This window comes from Amblyomma americanum, chromosome 1 (assembly GCF_052857255.1).
Source record: "Amblyomma americanum isolate KBUSLIRL-KWMA chromosome 1, ASM5285725v1, whole genome shotgun sequence".
Lineage (NCBI taxonomy): Eukaryota > Metazoa > Arthropoda > Arachnida > Ixodida > Ixodidae > Amblyomma > Amblyomma americanum.
The window spans coordinates 5,987,007-6,008,310 of record NC_135497.1 but is presented as its reverse complement, the minus strand read 5'-3'; the positions used below and the strand labels follow the sequence as shown (position 1 = coordinate 6,008,310).

Genomic DNA, 21,304 nt, shown 5'->3' with positions numbered 1-21,304 from the left:
CGGCGCTTCACAAACTTCAGTTTCGCTTTTCTTTTTTTTGCTACCACGGCTTGTTTGCACTAAAACAAATTGTGATTTAAAATAAAACAAAAATGAAAAACAAAATGTTCATTCAGCAGGAATCGAACCCTAGTCTTCTGCGTGCGAAGCGCAGCGCGCTGGTTCTGCCGCCTCTGAAAAGGCACCTAGGGAAGGATAACGTTCACAGCGATCCTAGCGGAAATTACCCTTTTTTTGCCCCAATTTTGATACACAGGCGGCATAGGCGTTTGACACACTCTTCTAGTTCACTCTACCGTTCACGCCAACATTTGTGCACAAAGTGGATTTGCCTCGCTCTTTTACTGCAGTCGGTGAGCGTAAGTGTTCACTGCGAGATTTTCATTCATTTGAGGGCATAGCCCAGGAGTTGTTAGCGTTTGATAACTCGAATGTTTTTCTTACTCGTCATCGTGGTATGCGAGTTTGCATGGGAAATGAATGTGTTATTGTACAGTATTGTGCGTTTTTATCGCTGACACATTCAAAAATTTCCCCACCTCAACCGCTGGCTCATTTGCGGTGAAACTGCACACAGAGCTTGCGTATTATGGTAACTTTTGTATCGTAGCAAGTTTGACAATGGTACTTACTTAGTGCAGGCGCACATGATGCGAAAACGTAAGCGTCTACGAGAGATCGGCGAGCCAAAACCCGCAGACGACGCTTCTTCGCTGAGAACCGGCAGTGGCGCCATCTGTTTTCGGCAGCGGAAAGCGTCACGACTAGGCCGCCGAGGCGAGCATTGCAAACAATATTCTTTAAAAGGTAAAGCCTCGTTAAATGATTTGTTCTGATATTTTTCCGCTTAATTAGTCGAAAATGTTGTAAGCGCTTCAGTAGAAGCAGACGAAACGACAGGAACGGCATATTCAAACGGCCCGCTCTCCTTGCAACGCTCTCCTGGACGGCCTTGTCGTGACGCTTTGCGCTACCGCAAACAGATGGCGCCACTGCCGCCATTTAGCGAAAAAGCGTCGTCTGCGGGTTTTGGTTGCCGATCTCTACGTAGACGATTATGTTTTCGCACCATGCACGGCTCAACTAAGTAAGTACCGTTGTCAAGCTTCCTACGATACAAAAGTTACCATAATACGCAAGCTATGTGTGCAGTTTTATCGCAAACGAGCCAGCGGTTGAGGCGGGGAAATTTTTGAAAGTGTCAGCGATAAAAACGCACAATACTGTATGTATTCAAAGTTGCCATCAAAGTGTGGTAAAAGGGTCTCTGCGAAATAAAAGAGTTTGCAATTCAACTACGCACCTTTTTTCCATGCCTGAATATTATTTTTCGCATCTAAGGAAATCTAGGGAATTATGAGTGAAAAATTGGGGAAGTGGCTTTCGAGGTTGGCAGCACTGCGCGTAGTACGCGGGATGTCGCCTTCTGGACAATTTGCGCACTGATTAAGCGTACTAGCTGTGGGTGGTGGGCGTCGCCAGCATAGAATTAGGTGAGTACGTTTCATTGTTGTGCTTCAGTGTTGTGAACACGCTCGCCGCTGTGGCCAAGGTGCGTGCTTTTGACCTCTGAAGTGTAGTTTCACACTCCAGTTCTCATGGTGGCATAACCGCTACCGCCTAGACAGGTGATCCTCTGCCGGCAGCTGTGACAGGCATGCTTTTGTCGGGTGTCAGCTCTGTCACACGTAATGTCACCGGTGTGCGTAGTACATGCCGATGTTCGCTGTTCCCGAGCCTTTCATTGATCTTTGGGAACCTCTGAAAAAAAAAAAAAAACTTCGAGAAAAACTTCGAGAAATGACAACATGTAAGCTCACCATTAATTCTCCCTCGGTTCAGGTTGACTTCCGACATTCAGGTCATAGATGCGAATTTTGGAGCCTGTGAGGCGCGCTTTGCGGGCACAAAACTTAAAAAGGGCGTTGGCTCGTGCGTTGAAGAACTTGCTGTGTGAAGTACCCAGGCAGCAGCGAAACGCTTTTATTTGGTCAAAAAAAAAAAAAAAAAGCCGCAGCATACAATTTTCGACCATAAACTGTTAATTGTGCATATGCAAAGATGCAGCATGGTCTAATTTCTAGTTCATTTTATGCAGCTAGCCGATATTTTATTAATGAATTTTAAAAATTTTCATTGTGTACAGATCGAGTCATGTTCTTCGGAACAGTTGGACGAGCAGCATTGATGTTAACCCCTGGAGGGCTCAGTAAATAAAAAATTAAGTTCTAAAATTCCCAGTTTATTCTATGATGTTAAATGCCTCAGTAACATGTTTAAAATGGAAAAATATTTGCAAAAACATTTGATATGGCAGATTATAATGTTTTATTGGTCATTCCTTGCTCCCTCATGTAATATCCAATACCTGGGGTCTTTGAGATGTATTCTGAAATAAATAATAAATCCCTGAAACTCCAGAAAGTAAGGGTTGGCTTTGAATTTCCGTGCACAAAATGCATTATTGCTTCATAGTTCCCTTGGGAACAAGATGCGACTACCATCCCGTGTGGTAGTGTTCAAAGCACGGCACTGCGCAGAGTGCCTTCTGGCACCGCCTGCGCCAGGTCCTGGCCTTTTTGTGGGTGTTTCTGCCATTTGCATCTCGCCTCATGTAGCAGACTACGCAGCGGTGTGTCGGTTCTTGCTTCTTCTCTGATGATGGGATGTGCGACGGAAAGTGGCGCTCAGCAAACCTCTTCATGTTCAGGGGACGTCCTGGCAGCCCTTTCTTCTTGTTACCGCCGTTACTTGAGTACTTGCTGGTGATCTCCTCAACAAGCTGCAGCCGGTACTCCAGATGAGATGCTCTGCCTCGTCCTTTCTGATGGAGGACGAATGAATTGTAGGTCGCCTCATACAATAAGTGTTGATGCTCTGCCTCGTCCTTTCTGATGGAGGACGAATGAATTGTAGGTCGCCTCATACAATAAGTGTTGGAAGATCTGCTTGTATGAGATCTTCTTTCACTTCCATGGCACTGAGTAGCTGGACAGCATCTGTTGGCCCTGTCAACTCCTCCTATTGTATGGTTGGAATCCGCGATAGCTTCATGGTTTGGTTGCCCATTTTGTCAGTGAATGTCACGATTTCAGCACTGTGTAGAGTGGATAAAACCATTAACCGCTTTTTATCCATCCACGTAGAGCCAAACACTTGCCCCTTTTAGAGGCATACATCTCGCCTTTCTTGAGCTTTGCTCTGGTGAAACCAGGAGGAAGGCCTTTGCAAGTCACTCGTGTTGTGCCATAGATATTGGCAGATCTCTTCAGCAAGAAGTCAGCCAGTTCTGGAGATTTGTAAAAGTTGTCAATTATGATGCAGCAGCCTCTCTGCATGTATGCAGAGGGGCCCCACAAGCCTCAGTACAGCTTTTGCCACCACTCCAAAGGTTTCTGTTCATACTGATGAGGTCTCCAGGTTCCTTTCCCTGTATATATTACTGAGTTCCAAGTATAGCCGCTTTCAGACACGCACAGCGCGAATGACTTGATGCAAACCTTGCTCTCTTTAGGGGCATGTATTGCTTCCAGTTGAGTCGGCCTTTGAATAGCAACAAGCTCTCGTCGACTCTTACGTCATGCTCAGGCATGTACAATGTGCAGTATTTGTTCACAAGCTCCTGATACACCGGCGAGATTTTTTGGAGATGATGTTGAGTGTTCCTTCCAAGTTCTCAATGGTTGCATTGTCAACAAAGTGCAACATTCTCATGATCAGTTGGAACCTGTTTCTAGGCATTATCTTGCCAAAGGCAGAAGTCTCAGTCAGTTGTTTTCTCGACCAGTACATCCTTTCATTTGGTTTCTGTAGAGTGCCTTGCAGCAACAAGAGGCTAAGAGAAACACGCAGTACTTCTTGCATAAGTGACAACTATTTTCGGAAGTGAGAATGTTTGCCCAGCTTACTTGAATTCAGTAGCTGAGAGGCGTACCGGTTTGTCTCCACTACAATAACTTCAAGCAGTTCATCATCATAGTAAGCCTCGAAAAGCTCAGTCGTTGTGGGGAGAGCTTACTATGAGTGTCAGTCCCGGAGAACCCTTGAATTCAAACCGTGGAGGTGTGACTGGGATATTGTTGAGGTCCATCCGGCACCATTCGCGGAAGCTGGCCATCATCTCATCGCTGCTTTTTTCCGCTTCAGACTCGCTGCCACTAAAAACATCATCTCTGTCTTCTTCACTTGAAGAATAAAATATGCCAACACCCTCATCATTTGTGCAATCATTGACGGAGGCTGATCTCCCGCACCAGGAACGCCACATGGATGATGCCATGTTTGTTTGAAAGCGCGGGAAACACAAGGCATGCCTCCGCTGTCTAGTGTGCAAACTCTCATTCAGTACAAGCGCAAATGACAAAACCTGCATTTCCATCTATGTTTTAAACAGAAAAGCACCTTTTGACGAGCTGGGCTCATCAAAAGCCACTTGGAACACAGTGAAACACCTATAACAGCCTCGGCTTGTCATAAGCAAAAAAGTGGCGATCGCTCGAGATGAGCTGAGGTAGTAATAAGTCCTTAAAGGTGCACTAAAGAGGAATCTGAACTCGTCTTTTTACCGCGGTAACTCAATCTACACATTCCAGGCATTCTTAGAAACTTCGAATTACTGTCCTGTGCTAACGATTTCCCTAATTTAAATTGGATTAAACGTCCCGGCTCCCGCCTTTTTTTTTAACTCAACGCTGAAGGTAGGAGGAGTCAACCAACGCGTGGGTTGCCTTTCAGCCAGTCCCGTGGTGGCTTGCCGCTCTGCCATCGGCGGAGTGATATGTAAATCAAAGAGTCCATATGTATTTTTATTTCCGTGGGCCTAATTTGAGGCTGAGTTGTCAGTGACTGAAACTATGTATTCACAGAAGTCTAAAAAACAAAATAAAAGCGACAGTGAAGTCCCACACACAGTGGGACGAAGAGTGTGAGAACACAGCACTGACCATCAGCTGAAGGTTTTATGTCCACGACATGGAGTATAAATACACTGCCCTACATTTTGCCCACTGCAGTGAATGTCAATGGCAGCAACTGCTCCCTCGGTTTCTGCAGCTGGAGAGCAAAAAGACAGCCACGGAGCACTGTCCGTACACTCGGCAAAGTTGCACTACCAGACTAGGTTTGGTGATTGCTCAGCTGCGGACCTAAGTTCGCAGTCGAAACCAGAAAGAACACTCGTGAGCTGTTATGCATAGTCGGGAGGATTTCACCCCAAGCCAGCATCGCCGTGACAGATGCATTGTGGAAGCATTGCCGTGACAGATGCATTGTGGAAGGTGTGGACGTCCTTTCAGGCCTAGGAAAGCACCCCGACAATTGATTGACAACTTTATTTATCCCAAAAAGGAAGGGGCCAGTGGGGAGGGAGAGAGGTCCTAGGCTGGGTAGGCCTCTGCTACCCTCTGAGCCCAGTCTGGGATCTTGTCCTGGGGATGGGGCTCTGGGCTGTGTAGGGTGGCCTACCACTGCTCCTTTGGATTAGTATTCAGGGATTCTTGTGGGGGGTGACGAACACTGCTCCACATGATGTGGTAAATGTTGGCTCTGGCTGGGCAGAAATTGCAAGCTGAGGAGGGATAGGCAGCAGGGTGGATAAGGTGGTGGGAGGTAGGAGTGGGAAAAGTTCTTGTCTTAATCTGACGCCACAGATACTTGCTATACTGAGAAGTATTGCGGTGGGCTGGGGGGTATACGTAGATTATATTGGGACTAGAAAAATGAAACAAAAAAATTGGGGGGCGGGGGGGTATACAAGGCGACCGAGGTGGTAATGGTGACATATGTCATGAAAGAAGAGGAGGCCGCCTTGCGCATTAAAGCAGGTCCGTTGTGGCTGAAGGCGGACTTCATGGCACCCGGACAGTGAAACCTCGGGCGCAGGCGTGAGCCACATCGTTACCAGCTAGGCCTGCGTGTGCGTGGGTCCAAAGAAGAGTGATACAGGGTGAGTTGGAGGGTGTTTTAGGAGGAGGGACAGGGCTGGACGGGATGCCCGACCCATGCCAAAATCTGCCCATAAAAAAAAGACTGGACTTTTTAAGTGCAATTCCCCGTCTTTGCTACAGTCGGATAAAAAAAGAGGGTTCGTTGTAATGCCCAAAGATTCTCTCCTGTCGAAAGCAGGCGACGCTGTGCGTGCTGTGTTCAAAGAGCGCAGTGATGTGTCCTTGCAGAAGATAAAAAGCTGTGCAAAAAAGCTGTAATGATTAAAACCTTATGAAGCTGGCACAAGGCATTACGGATAACACCAATCTTTGTCTGAATGTTTTTTTCTGCCAAGACACACAAGCACACAAGAATGACTATGCATTGCGAGAGTATTTGGCACAGGTGTCATGCTGATTTTATTCAAAGGCACCTCGGCCTAACTTTGGTAGATGGTCCTTTTGAGATAAAAAAAATCTGCGCAAGTAGCAGACTTCCTGTCCAAAATACTCAACAGCTTTTAGCCTTTTCCATTGTCATGAAAGATTTGTTCTATTGGATTCCTTATTATGTGAAAGATTTGTTCTATTGGATTCCTCATGATGAACTGTTAACGAGTATCAGTGAATGTTTTGATTTAAATGACATGCTTGCCTTTAAGAACGCTTCCGGGATCTCCGTGGAAAGGTTCTTATACTTGCTTTCTATTTATCTTGAATCTACTTTCACAAAATGGACCTCACATGGTTAAAGAAAACGGCATTTGTATTGGCTTCTATATTGCACCCTTACTCAGTGATCCCTATCTAGCCAAATGTGACCTTGTCTTCTATCACTATTTTCAGGCAACAAACACTGTAAGGACGTTTGTTGATGAAACCCGGTTTTTAGTGACTGCTATAGAACGGAACTTCCAGCTGAAGTTCACCTTATTCTGTCCATATTTTTCTAATTGCCTCGTCCCACTTGAAATTGCTCACGAAATCCGTGTTGATAACAGCATCAAATTTCTAGGCCTCTGCCTGTACTTCACCCTTGCACATGTTGGTGCCTTCGAACCCTGTGGCAATAAGCCCTTGCTCCCGTATAGATCATGCCATTCAAAGCTAGAAAAAAGAGGTATCATGCTCTCATGCTTCGAAAGCTCCATAACTAAATCATGCTGTCATAGACTGCATTTCAGCTTTACATAACAGATGAAAAGGCTACTTTTGGCTGGTTACCCACTGGAACTTCTGACGTCTTTAGCTGAGTCTGCCCTACAGAAGAGCAAATAGAGTGCAGAAACATGCGATGGCCTGGTATTGGGCACGTGTTGCAAATGTGTCTCGGTGATTCCTTACCTATGTGGCATCTCGCGCAACCTGAAGAAAGTGGGAAAAATAGGCATTGATGTGGTGTTGTCAGTGCCTGATCACCTGCTGGTTTGTGCCGAGCCATAAACAGCAAAAATGGCAAGCAAGCCGCTTGTGATCGGGCTTGTATCAGCCCCTGCAGCCTGGATGCGAGCGCAAAGTCCGCTTTATATGGCTGCACTGCTGGGACAGGGCTCCCCTGCAGCAAACATCGACCCCAGGGACTACGTAATTGCAGCACTCTCAGTGGCAGTTCGGGCGCTCTTAGAGCAACTCAGTGCCAACTCTAATGCATAACTGTGCACGGCAGCCTGGCCGCACAGGAAGCCCTAACCCGCCATGGCAAACAACTCTGCGTCCCGGCCACGCATCGTACAATGAAATTGCCGTTCTCTGCGCCGCCGCCGAGCTGAGTTGGGAGAGCACTTCCCACGCTACAACTTTGACGTCCTCTGCTTCCAGGAGACGTGCTGTCAGCTGTAAACGTTTGTTGGATCTGCAGTGCGTGGTGGAGTGAAGCAAAACTTAAGCCCCTTGATAATTTGAAAGTAGCAGCACTCTCCTCCGCGCCATGCTTTTCTTCTCGATTCTCCTTAGCGCCCGCCGGCTGCCCGCAGCAGTCAGTGAATGCGCGTGTTTTTGGGCCAGGTAAGCGCTCCAGTGGTGTACAAAAGTTTGAAAACTGGTGATAAAAGCATCGAGAATGCTGAAAGTAACGTTTATGAGGAGGTTGGTTTCTCCTTAAAGCCGTTTGAATGGGGAATACTGATTTAAAATTAGGTGTGAGTGGAGTTCTATTCTCTAGACATTTTTTTATTTAGCCACATGATAAGATGTTCTACATTTGTGCATCTGATCTGGTGTTGCTTGTGGCTTTGTCTGAGTTTGATTTTTTTTCCATGCTTGTGCGTGCATGTGTACAGCAGGTCTTATTTTGAGTGTGCCCTTTTATAATAAATTAGTCATGAGTGCATCGTCCGTCCATGCGTTTGAGCGTTGTCTTCTCAATGTGAAAGTGGCTTTTGCACTGTAGTCTGAAAACTGAATAGAACAGCTGCGCGGTTTCATTGCAATCATACAGCGCAGGCAACCACTCATCGACCACAATTACCGAGTATTCTTTAGGCATCGATGTCAAGGAAGCTTAAGAAAATACTCGGTAGACCTATGAGAAAAGGCATTCTATATCTTTAGGCAAGATAAATGCCTCTGGGTAATGTATTGTGATACTTTACGGATGACATTCCATTCTGTAGCAGCCGAATTTAAAGTTGGTATTTTGATCAGGCATCACAAAAAAGGTTTATCACTAAAGAAAAAGAAGAGAGCATGCTCAGCAGGATGTTTTATTTTCATGCATGGGCAAAAACATTGGTTGAGAAGATGCACGTAACCGAGAAGATTATCATATAATATTCAGCATGAGTACCTATGCTAGTGTAGAAATATGCCCCGCAATATTGTTCGTAGTTGAGCAAAGGACATGCTCAAGAAAACAAAGCAATGGTAACAGTATATCGTAGCTCAAATCAACATCGCTTTATACATCTATACAGCAGTTTCAGTGCGACCGAAAGTTGACGGACAGTGGTACCTTGCGCTTGTCTTTTACAAATAGCGGGTATGTCGCAATGAAAACAACACTGCAGGTGCAACAGCTAGCACGTTTTGAGCTGGGTCACTCGTGTGTGCCAGCAGAATGAAGAAGCACATTCAAGATGTGAAAAAACGCAGCGGGGACTAGCTAGCGCTCATTACCCACAATACCACGGGTATACTTGCGAGTAATTTTTTCAGGGTCTGCATTCATTTAACTTAAGTAACTAGTGTAGGCTGGAAAGAATAGCTCTACAAGCCACTATTTTGATTTTGAGTAAAACTGCCAACGGACCCTAACATAAGCACAAAAAGTGCAATCAAGAGACTGTGCCTTCGCACATATGGTTGACAGCAGAAAGCAGACTCTATAGGGCTCTATTTATGACTGTATAAAAGTCAACAGCATGCGAGGTGAAGGAGTCCCAGCAGAATATTCAGCACGCTGAGGGCAACCACATTTTTGTGCAACATACAAATTACTACAGCAAAAACAGCGAGGAGCAAGCAGGAAGAACAAAAAAACGTAGCATCAGGAGGCGCTTTACTACGAGCAATGAGAAATGCATCGTAACTTAAAAACAACATTGTTCTGTGTCGGAACAAAGTTATTTCAGCCAGTGATGTGGAGCCACTGCTTCTTGCGCAAGCTGTCGCGCTTTTCTTGCGGTATCATAAAAACTGCATAGCCATCTTCAGGCCGCTTGTATTAGCTATGTGTGAAACAGCATGGCATAGCACTTGCACATAGCACAGAAAGCACAGCGTGGAAGGTGTTCGCTCTCCAAGCCTAGGAGAAAAATGATGCCAATGAAAAAGAAAAACTCAAGCAAAACGCAAGTTCTGCGCATTTCCAGTGGCAACGGAAGGGAGCCCAATTGTGCCGGAAAGCCGGCGCTAAACCGGTACTCATGTAAGGGGCGCGCAAGGAGCGAGGGGGAGGTTAGGAGGTCGTGCGGCGATGGCGAAGTTCTAAGAGTGGCGGTACTTTCAAATGATCAAGGAACTTTAAGCAAAACTGCATTGCTCACAGTACTGCCGCAGCAGGCGTGCCGTGAGCCTCAACAGCGCGCTCTGTGACGGTAGATGGCGCAGCAATGCAGTTTTGCTTAAAGTTCCTTTATAATTTGAAAGTACCGCCACTCTTAGAACTTCGCCGTCACCGCATGACCTCCTCGTCTCTGCACTGTCGGGCCGAAGGCATTGGCTGCACGCCGAGTTATACTTCACACCGATTGGTCTCCCTGCCATTGCCCATGGAAACGCTCGCAGCTTGTGTTTTTGCTTGTGATTTTCTTTTTAGTTTGCACCATTTTTTGCTTTGCCTGCACGCAGCAGATGTAACATGCATTGTTTTCTGTGCTTTGTGCTTGCGTTATACTGGGCTGCTGTCGCGAGGACGGCATCTCCGTTTTTATGATCCCGCAAGGAAAGCGCAATGGCTTGCGGCGGAAGCAGTGGCTTTACAGCATTGGCAGAAAGGGCTTTGTTCTTATAAGGAAAAGCATTGTCTATGAGGCAGGGCGTGTTCCTTATTTTGTAGCGATAGCTACATTACGGGAGCATTTCGAGCCTTCAGTTTGGTGGCGCCGCCACGCTGTCACGTGGTTGGTCACGTGGTGCGGAGCAGCTGCTGGCAGCATGGCGCCATGGCTGATCACATGGTTGGTCACGTGACCAGCCACGTGGTGCAGAGCAGCTGCTGCTGCCGGCGGCGTGGCGCGCCGGCGAAACCGAGCTGCCACAGGTGTGCACATGCACCGTGTGAAGTAGGACAAAGATGAAGAAGGAACGCCCAGCAAAACAGAGCGGCGAAAGACTGACTTTGCAATTCAACTGAGCAAGTTCCACTTGGCCAGCTGTAGCTATCGCGTCACTCCAGGTTTAACCAGAGCTAAATCCCCGCCAATTTTTTTGGCATTAACGCGTCGCCTTAACAGTACATTTTTTGTCATTCGTGATGCTCATTCTTCTTGCACCATCGCGGTTTTAACTTGTACGTACATTACATAAAAAATGGCCTTGCGCTCAATTTGATGAATCATTTACTTTGTCTACCTCACCTCGCTTTTAACCATTTAACCATGTTTTCTTTTAACCATTTAGTATAGCAGCACTGTAGATACTGATATGTACTGTGAACAGCATGCGTTTGAATATATGAGCTTGAGCACACCTGTCGTGAATATGTTAGTTTTTTTTTTTACTGAGAGGAGCTTTAGACAGAAATCAGCTTATGGACAGAAATGCTTTCACAGCCTGAGCATGGCTGTGAAAGCATTTCCGTCCGTTCTTTGGTGTGAAAGCACTAATTTGGAGGTTGCTACCCCGAACAAAATCTTGTCTTGCTTACTTGTGAAGCAGCTGCATAGCAGTAGTTTTGAACAGGAACGCTTTAACAGTAAGCAAAGCATAGTGATGACACAGTGCTATACATGATAGCGATAACCAAGGTCAGTCATGACCCGACCGTGACTTGAACTTGGACTTTGGTGGCCCGGGCCACCCCCAAAATTCGGCACGGTTCACCGAAACATGGACATCAAGTTCAAGTATTGTTAATTTGATTACATTTGGAGAATTTTTGATAATTTTATTCAGTAATTCTGACTAATGAAGGGTCACTCTTATTAGGGGTTGGTAATTAGGTAAAACTATTTAGTCCTTTACTACCTCCAGTTCAGGTACTGTTCATTTGATTACATTCTGATCATTTTGGGCATTTAATTCATTAATTACTCTTCAATAATTAGCAGTCAATAATTAGGTACTACCATTTGGACCTTTATTACGTATCATTTTAGCCATTTTATTCACTAATTACTTCTCACTAATTAGGGGTTGGTAATTAGGTGCCACTACTCAGTCCTTTACTGCCTCCAGTTGAGGTACTGTTCATTTGATTATATTTGGAGTATTTTGGACATTTAATTCACTAAATACTTATCAGTAATTAGTGGTCAGTAATTAGGTACTAGAATTTGGTGCTTTTAGCCATTTTGTTCACTAATTAGGGGTCACAGCTTTGAAGTCTCCAACTCAAGTACAAACAATTTTATTTGCATTCAGTGCATTTTTGGTGTTCTGGCCGTTTTTATTCACCAATTACACTTATGAAATTAAGTCAATAATTAGCAGTCACTACTTACTCATTCACTCATTACCCATGCACTGTTAATCAGTTCTGCTCTTATGATTATCTCCTATGCATCACATCATACTCGCTACGGTACCACCGCACTCCACCAACGCCATCGGACACACGCTGCCAGTTTTCCACTCAACGGTCCATATAACAGTTTCGTGTTAAAATTCAACAGGTCATGTGTGCCAGCGCCTGGTATTGCAGTTGATGAGTGGTTGCCAGCATCGCTGGCACTATCCGATATGGAACTCTGTCATATGGTTCTTACGCAGTTCACTGGAGCTACATTCACATTAGGAAATCGCACACTTGGTCTTGCTCTGCACTGGCGATTATTTTATCATAAGGCCTGCCAAACATAATAACAAGCGTTTTATATGCGGGCACAGTCTGAACAAACCCCAAACACATATGGCTGTTGCCAATGGCAATACTAAGTTCGATACATGCACTTCAACATCTTATTTCGTGGCGCAGGAAGAGTATGAAGCTTGATATCCACAAAAAAATTTGTTCCGCATAGGAACATCCTATCCAGACGGCATAAACAAATACCAAAACTACTCACAAAGTAACTCTCAGCGTTTACTAACTCAGTGAGGCCCCTAGCCAGCTCCAAAACATGTGACAGCATTCAGTGCTACGGATGGCTTACAGGCTCTTGGACAAAATGTGTGCCGTGATCAGCGTTGGGAGCTGGCGCTCGAGGAGAAACGAGGAGGAAAGCGCCGCGGGGAGGAGAGCGTTTGGTTGGTTTGGTTTATTGGAGTTTTACGTCCCAAAGCAACTCAGGCTATGAGGGACGCCGTAGTGAAGAGCTTCGGAAATTTCGACCACCTGGGGTTCTTTAACGTGCACTGACATCGCACAATACACGGGCCTCTAGAATTTCGCCTCCATTGAAATTCGATCGCCGCGGCCGGGATCGAACCCGCGTCTTTCGGGCCAGCAGCCGAGCGCCGTAACCACTCAGCCACTGCGGCGGCTGGAGGAGAGTGTTATTAAGGGACTTCAGTTTTGCTTAGGGAGCCTTGATGTCCGCTCTCCTCCGCTTGCCATTGAGGCATCCTAGTTTTGCTCCGCTCCGCCATGCATTGCAGATCCCGCAAACTTTTGCGGCTGACTAAGTGCGCGCGGAGGAACTCCCTGGGTACGAGGGCTACAGTAGTGCCAGTAGTGCGACCGAGTGCCTTGCCGAGTGCGCGCTATCCAGCTGCACTGATGCCACCGTGTGGCCATCGCCGCAACCTCTCTTGTCTGAGCACCCTTTCCTACAGGCCTCTATACAATCGTTTTTGAGCCGCATGCGGACGTGTCCCTGCGACCGTGTGCAAGGGCGCATGAGGGCGCGGGTCAGATGAGGTGTTGTGCAATCAAGTTTGCTGCATTCACCCGAGCGGACGACTCCAGCGTTCTGATTGGCGTGCTCGTCACTGCTGCCCATGTGGCAGCACAGGCATCTGCCGCAGCAAAACATGCAAGATATCTTGCGATACGAATACCCGTATTGAATGTGGCTCACTCGAGACACGTTTAGCTGTGAGATTTTTCGCAGAAGGTAAAACTGCGATCGGCTGTGATAACCACGGATCTCGGCGTGGCCGACCTGGACATCCGCAAACAATGTCACAGCTAACTTTGCAGCACTGCAGGCGAGCCTTATCTGGAACAGCGTCGCGGGAAATGATTAACGTTTGCGCTATTTCTGTTCCAGAAAGTGAAAAAGGCATCACCCTGCGAGCGTGTACAACTCGTTTGGTTGCTAGTCGGCTAGTCTCCACTAAAGACCGCCCATATATGCAACTGTGTTCTTTATTGCTGAAACACTGTCGAAAGTCGTAATCATTGGCGACAAAACGGACTGCACGGTTCTGTATGCGTTGTGAAACATCTGATAATGTAATCATACATGGATCCCACACCGCGCTAGCATACTAAAGAATAGGTCTAATGTGTGTGAGGGACAAGCATTCTTTTATATTTGTTGGGGCTTTATGAAAATTATGCTGAAAGAAATTCAACTTTCTCGATGCTTTGCTTACCACATATTCAATGTGGGTTCTCCATGTAAGGTCCTCTCTGAAATATATGCCGAGGTACTTAAATTCAGAAACTTTTTCCAGAGGAGTAGAATTTAAACACTATAATGTAAACAGGCCTCCTTGCTGTCTTCCACTTAACTGTTATTGCAAAAGAAACTTATTTATTCACTAACATAAGAAGTGTGTGTCTGAATTATGCCTATTAAAAATTCCATATTTCAGCATATTGCTGTCAAATACGAATCCAAATACACGAGAAAGTTATGACACTCCCAATAATTTGGAATATGTAAGATCAGTTGTAACGGCAGCACTTCTGCATTTCATAGAAAAGTGACCCTGCAACAATACTGTTTTCTTGGTCATGTTTTTCAGTCCATTGGAAAAGCCAGGAGAGAAATAGCACTGTGTGGTGACAATTAAAGGTGCCAAGCCACGCATCAATGTGCTGAAATGCACGGCTTTGTTTTTTCCTTAGTGACAGCGGTCACCAGTTTTACTTTAGCAGTCATTCCTGAGCTCATATTGCAATGGCAGCAGTGCAGACTATCCTGGAGAGTTGTGCTGAGAGGCATTCGATGTTGACACATGGAGGAACAAGCTGGCATGTTGTCTGTGCAACCCCAAAGAATTCTAAAAGTGCCCATGTGAATACAAAACAATATGGTTGCATAGTACTGAGTAAAAGGCTATACATGCCACCTTCAGTATAAACAGCATGATGTGGGAGTTGGTAAGCTGGATTACACAGGGTGTCTACCAACCGGGAGAACCGTGAAAACCGGGAATTCTCAGGGAATTCGGATAATCTGGAAAAACTCGGGGGATTTGTGCTTATATCAGGGAAAATTGGCTGCAGTTCTACATAAAAGGAACTAAAGTCGCGATAATGCTGCCTCGTGTAAACAATGCGGACTGGCATTGCACGGATTGTCCAGTGCGGCATTACGCGTCCTCTCCTCAGCAACTGCTGGCCTCCAACGTTGTGCTGTCAAGTGGAGCATCCCAGCAAGGCGGCAAAAAGCTTTGCAGCGCCAGCGGTGCTTCCAATTTCGAAGCGTACTAAGTCGACAGCGGACACTTTCCTACGCTTCCCCGCCTCTGTGGCCGACGGCGGGGCGCGCACTTCCTACGGTTCACACGTGCGCTGTTCGACGGCCAGCGACCTCCCCGTGTTTTCCTGTGCTTCCGAGTGGACAGCTTCAACGCGGTGGCAGAAAACATTGTGAAAACTTGCGATGGTTCCAAACTCTTCCTCCCTGCGCATCTCGATGGCAACGTCCATTTCTGCCGCAGGGGGTGAACGCGCGCGATGCAGGCGGTGCAATTTTGGGAGAAAGGGAAATGTCACGCCTTTTTGCGATCTGCCGGCACTATCAAAGCAGCGAGTTCTGTCCGTACTTAGCTGCGCTGTTTTGAACTGACTTAGTTTTAGTTTTTAACCGACTTAGTTTTAATGACTGCTGTGGTGCTGCAAGCGAGCTGTGTGCGACGTGTCAAGCATGACGGCCTTCAAGTGCACTTTCGTCCAGGACTGGACGAATGCGAAACATTGCGAGTTTGCAGCCTGGATTGGGCCCGTCGAAAGTAACCTGAACGCAGCGTATTGTGCACTATGCAGAAAGCAGTTTTCGCTCAGCAACATGGGAAGAAGAGCGGTGACAAGTCACGCTGAAAGTAAGAAGCACTGACTGGCCATTACCGGAGCCAGGACACCCTCTGTAGCCTCATTTTTGGCACCGCCGACCACCGTTGTGACCAATGCCGGGCCAGTGCCGTCAGTTTCTGTGCATCCTTGAAGTGCTTCAACTACTGCGACGGACGTCCAACCCGATCGTACAGCAAAGGATATCTTTCAGCGTGGCTTAGAGGTCATAAATGCTTAAGTGATGTTGTGCCTCAACGCTGTTATGACGCACACATCACTCCGTACTGCTGCGGCATCGGCTTCTCTGTTCCGTTTGATGCTCTCATCATCAGCTACAGCCAAGGAAATGCAGCTTGGCAAAGACAAGGTAGGATATACTATTGTCTATGGCCTCGCACCTTTCTTTAAGGAGGACCTCATGTTGGAAGTAAGCCAAGCCTCCCACCATGTCGTGGCGTTTGACGAATCGTTAAACAAAGTTGCACAAAAAGAGGAAATGGATGTGTTGGTTTGCTTTTGGTCGGATGCAGAGCAGAGCGTGAAAATGCACTACTTGACGTCATACTTTCTGGGGCGCACGCAGGCGGAAGAATTGGTGTCCGCTTTTAAAACTTCCACAGATGGACTCTCCCGATCAAAAATTCTTGAAATCTCAATGGATGGGCCAAATGTAAATATAAAATTTCTCCGTGAGATCAAACAAGAACTTTGTGAATACAGCGACGGCCGTCATATTCTCAGTTTGTAGCTGTGGCCTTCATGTTGTGAACGGTGCTTTCAAAACCGAACACACGGCAACAGGTTGGCAACTCGTGGAATTTCTTCGTGCTTTGTACAACTTATTCAAATGTGTACCTGCCCGACGCGCTGAATACGCACTCATAACCGGGAGCAACATTTACCCTATGAAGTTTTGGGCTGTGTGGTGGCTTGAAAATGTTCGTGTAATTTCAAGAACTATTGAGATTCTGCCGTACCTAAAAGTGTACATCGAGTCGTGTCGAAACGAGAACATCCGACCGACCAGCTCCAGTTACTGCGTGGTCGAAACAGCCATTCGCGATCCTCTGCTGCCTGCAAAGCTAATCTTTATGCTTGACATCACGGAGGAACTGCAGCCGTTCCTGGCTCAGTTCCAGACCGATTTGCCTATGCTTCCATTTCTTGGCGCAGCATTGGAGAACCTTCTACAATCACTAATGAGTAGAATAGTAAAGAAAGAAGTAATAATGGCGGCGGACAGTCCGTTGAAGTTGATCAAGGGTGACATGGACCTTACTGCGAATGTATTTGCGGCGCCCAAGGTTGACCTTGGGTTTGCTACGAAGAATGCGCTCCGAAAGGCACCGAAACTTTCAGATTCGGCTATCCTAGGGTTCAGAAGGGACTGTGCCAGTTTCGTGAAGAACTGCGCCGAAAAGATCGCGGAGAGGTCGCCATTGAGGTTCAAGCTGATGAGGGGACCGTCATCTCTGGATCCCGCGTGCATGCTGATTCTCGATCTTGGGGAATGGCGTCTAAATGATGCACTTGAAGCTCTAACGGAGCACCAATGGATGACAGGAACAGAAGATGACTGGGCGATGCGGTCCTACAATTTCAGTTGGAGCACGCATTGGCTGGATACCCTTTAGGCAGGCATCTGTGGTTCGAACAAAGAACTGTTCACATTTGTGAAGGTGATTCTGTCTCTTCCGCACGGAAATGCGTCTGTCGAGCGGCGATTTTCTGTTAACAAGGAATGCCTTGTTGAAAATCGGAAGGAGCAATCTTTGGTCGCCATCGTGTATGACGCCGTAATGTCGGCAGGAGGAGTTGCCAACGTTCAGCTGGCCAAGAGGATGCTCCAAATGGTCCGTGGGGCGAACGCACGGTGGAAAGAGGAGCTGGAGAGGACGAGAGCAGAAAGGGCCGATGCACGGAGGAAGGAGCGGGAAAGGAAGCTTACCGCGGCTTCTGTGAAAGAGCTTGAGCTGAAAAAACAAAGTGTTGGCTGACGCCGAGATTCAGGTGCCCCTCATCCAAATGAAAATAAACTCTCTAAAGCAGTGAAACAACACTGAAGCGTTGTGCACGACCTTGAGGTTGACTTTCCAGTGTTGCTTCAAGGTTTGTCGCTCTTTCACTTCTGCAAACTAAGGTTTCTATAATCTGCAGTTCGTCTGAATAGACTTGCTGAGAGAGAATCGCACTTGTGATGCTGAAGTTCAGGTCCCACACCATTGCGGTTACTATCAGTAGATAGAAATATCTCACATTTGAAAATATTTGTTTCCGCATGCATCTTCCTTTTAATTCGTATTAGAAAATGTTCAATTCGATTCGCAGTTTGGTTTAGCATTTTTTAGAAGATATTCGATTTGTTGCGCTTTTTCTAATCTCTCCCCTTTTTTTAAAATGAAATAAACACTACTCCTTACTATTGATATAGGATTAAATCGTTGTTTTTTTATTTTTTAATATGCTTACTGGAGAGTGATACCATCAGGCCGCTTTGTGTCAGCTTGTTTTCGCATAAAATAAAGTACTGTGTCAGTCAGGGAATTTTACAAATGCACTCAGGGAAAACCTGGAAAACTCAGGCAATTTGGAAATGTCAACTTGGTAGACAACCTGCTTACATCTCCAGGATGGCTCCTGGTTGAAGCTGGGAAAGAATACTTTGCATAATAAGGGAAGCAGGATACACTGGCCATGCATAGTGGTTATCTCAAGCAGGATTTGTGGTAATATATTTGCAGGATGAAAGCTATAATGTTGCAAAATACAATGAAATAAAAAATAAGCTTTGAAGTATCTGTGGGGCATACATGCATATGTCCTCTTATGTAGCTTTACAGTGGTATTCAAGATTTTTTTGCTGACCAGAAAAAGAAAAGGGATTGTAACAGTGATTCTGGTTCCCAAAGCTGCAGGTAAAAGTGAGCATTGTCAGCACAACTTATTATATATGAAATTTTGGAACATGCTATCTATAGCTTATTAGCAACATCTTCAGCAAAATAAAGCTTATTTCATTGCCAGTTTGGTTTTCAAACTGCCAAAGTTCTCGTTAGGTGTACCTTACGCTAAAATGACTGATGTTAACCTTAATGGGCTGGTTTCACAAAGCCGCATTTACCGGAAGTAGCCAGCTGCCATCTTGGTTGTAGCCCTTTGTGGCGTTGTCTGCATGACAGCCCACTTTATTTTGCACCTTGATTGGCATTATACCCGGTACAGTAGCTTTCTGCTGCTTCATTTATTGTGTTGAGACAGGTGCCACAGCAGGCGCAGCACTGTTTGGCTGCTGCATGGTGTGCAGTGACCGTGGTGGCACTGCTACCACCTTGTTTTCGAAAATGTTGCAGGTGGCAATGAGAATGCGCTTGGCCATCACTTTCATTCATTTTTCCACCAGAATGTCTTCAGACAGTATTTACACTTCTTGCCACCACATTTGGCTGTTTCAGCTGTATTCATCTAGGCATTCACTATAAACATGTCACACTGTGTCTCTTGTCATTATTTTTCATCATGGTCCTTGCTCAAAACTGTGGCCATGTGGTAGTTTTTTTTAGTCATGTAAACACATAAATGTATTCACTGTGTGCTCAGCGGGTCATCAGCAGGAAAGCTGAGCTGTGCTGTTTTTCTAAATGGAGCTGTGACATATGCTTGTGTTCAGTGCAAAATGGGAAAAGGAGCGCAACTGCTTGTGAAATCGGTCTGTTGCTTCAAGATCTTTGCCTAGGCTGTGCCGACTTCGCTGCTTCATAGAGGGAGTCTGTGTGAATATGAACCATGCTAGAATGGCTGCATGTAATTAGGTAGACAAATGTCCTGTTTTGTGGCCTCCTCTTACAAATTTATGCACCAAAATGATAATCTTCTTTAAGACCTTATATGAAAACAACTCGTGTTACTAATGTAAGGAAAACAGCAACTCTATGTATAAATTAGTATTGAGTACAGGTTTGTGCTTTTCCATCTGTTCCACTGCCGTCAGTGTAAGAAAATCACTGCAGCTGTAATCTGACTCCGTTCAGGACAGAACTGTGTGTGTAAATCAGTCACACACGCACACAAGTGTCACATGCGTAAACACATGCACCTAGCATTTTAACCACATTACATAATGGAAGTCTGCATTCCTTCACTTGACACAGGGTAGGAAACAAGCACAAAGGAAATAATACTGACACATATGGGCTCATAATTGACGTCTACCTATATATGCAGTGCATGAATTCAGCCATACAGAGATAGCCTGTGCATAACGTTCAAGTTAACCAAATTGCAACTGTTGAGTAAATCTGCTTTGATATTGCTTGAAATAGATTATCAGGAAAATTCTCACTGGACACGTTATGCAGATGGGATTGTATTGGTTCGCTGTGGTGAGTAAAAGAATAAGCATTTTATTAGGCCAATTTATTTTAACATTTATTTAACTTCAGCTGCCATAAGTGACAATACTTGAGGGGCAAGCTCTGAAACGGTGTGCCAAGTAGGAGCTAGGAGGCTCATCATTTACTGCATGGGTTTCTGCAGTGACCAGTTTGAAGAGCAATAGGTTAGTAAGCACAGCTGGGTGGAAGACTAGGTCCAAGACCATTCCAGCCTAATGTCGTGTGAAGAGAAACTGGTGTTGAAATGCAGTAGCATGAGTCGGGGGATAGCAATGTTATAGTGATGCTGGTGTGGAAGGAACCATGAGTTGCAACAGATGATTTGGTTATGCGGTTGTACAGCGTAGAAAAACCTGCAGCTTCTACTCAAATTGGAAGAAATTTTAAAATTTCAATTTAATGCTGGGACACTTGATGTCCCGCTCTGTGTATTAATTGCAAGTGTAATAAATAGCATATGAGTGTTCACGCTTTGTCGTCCCTTCCCTTTGTTCCCTCGAGCACGAACCCCTCCGCAGTTAGCGAGCGGGAACGCTGCATCCGCGGTGTGGGATTACAGGGGCGGAAGGCTGTCCACCATACACTCAATGACGCCTTTTTTCATTCTTTCAAATGCATGATTTCTTGTTATGTGATAGAGGCCCCCTGCCGTAATGCAGGTGCAAAATAAATGCATGCACAACCCTTTCTGCTGTTGGTCTCCCTTTCGGCCGCCTGCCATCGTACAAAAACGAGATCAGGGGCATGTGCTTTCTGCTGTCACATTCATGAGAGCCCAGCTAGGTGGTGGTATGAGCTCTCTCTGCATGTGTGCCTTTTGTGGCTGGTTTTGCTGCTCCATGTCACGATAAGACTGACTTACTGGCTGGTAGATGCTTGCATGATACTGTTGAGAAAGCTGGTTATACGAGCATGTTGCATAAAGTGTTGAATACTAGCCTTGCCTTGTCATTTTGTGTCACAACTAGCCTGTGAAAGGCCTTTATAAATTGTGTATCATGGGGTTCAGTGTACTCTAACCTCCGGTGTATAAGTCGCACCCCTCTGCAGATGGCAGTTTTTCTGAAAAAATGGCACATAGGCTGCACGGCCGTATAAGACTCAGTGCTCTAGAAACGCCCCGAGGATCCAGAGTGTGTGACGAAAAGGCTCTTGCAGCAGCTGCCGTGTGCAGGTGACTCTCGAGCTCTGGCCTTTTTTCT

The 21,304-nt window shown here is 45.9% G+C and overlaps 1 protein-coding gene across 10 annotated transcripts in view; it reads left to right on the top strand.

The window, feature by feature from the left end:
- The first annotated feature begins 227 nt into the window (after positions 1-227).
- Positions 228-21,304, top strand: part of LOC144109453 (transmembrane protein 230) — a 33,946-nt gene continuing 12,869 nt past the window's right edge. For 2 of the 10 annotated variants that reach the window (XM_077642315.1, XM_077642254.1), the window contains exon 1: positions 1,371-1,493. The gene's annotated coding sequence lies outside the window, so the exon portion shown is untranslated. The other 8 variants (XM_077642280.1, XM_077642321.1, XM_077642264.1 and 5 more) reach the window with 8 other exon arrangements.